The sequence below is a fragment of the Calypte anna genome, chromosome 3, assembly GCF_003957555.1.
Source record: "Calypte anna isolate BGI_N300 chromosome 3, bCalAnn1_v1.p, whole genome shotgun sequence".
NCBI lineage: Eukaryota > Metazoa > Chordata > Aves > Apodiformes > Trochilidae > Calypte > Calypte anna.
In genome coordinates, this window is record NC_044246.1 from 16529840 (window position 1) to 16530633 (window position 794).

Here is a 794-nt window from a genome sequence, read left to right on the forward strand (position 1 = left end):
TTTTGAAAGAGATACACACTGAATCAAGTTAAAGACTGAGTTGATCAACTGAAGATTGCCCAGAACAAGAAAAACGCCATCAGTCAGCTGAGCCATAAAAGCAAGCAGAAAAATAGATTCTGTTTCAGACTAAGTTTTCAAGATAACAACTTTGAATAAAACCTCTGCTGGCCTGAAGTTGCTGCACTCAGTCTGATGAGAGCAAAGGAAAAGTTTTCATGGTCAGTGCTGGCTCACATCAGAAAGCTGCTGCTTTCTCTCCAGAAAAAACACATTGACTTTCTGAACTAGATGATCAAGAAATAACTAGAGAAGAAGCTCTGCAAGACTTGTTACTAACCAGGAAGAATTGGTGAAGAATGTGAAGGTCTTGGCTGCAGAAGGCATGGAATTGTGGCATTTAAAATTCTCAGAAATCTGTTCAAGACAAACAGCATCCCAGACCCTTAGGACATTTTTTTTGTTTATTCAAGGAATTGCTTTGGCAGGATCTCACAAGGGACTGCTCTGGCCTCCCAAAGGGGCCCAAGAGGGCTGTCCTATTTTCAAAGACAGCTTTCTCACAGTCGAAGAACAGTCTTTCAAGACAAGCAGAAAGTAAAGCACGCATGACAGAAGGTCAGCACAGATGACCAAGGAACTCTTGACTGAGCTCAAACACACAGAAAAAAGGTACACAGCGGTGGCAGTGAGAATGGGCTGCCCAGAAGGGATATCGAGACACAGCCCAGGCATGCAGGGCACTGAAGGAGTTGGCTGATGGCACTGGGAGGCCACTCCAGGGCATCTTTGCA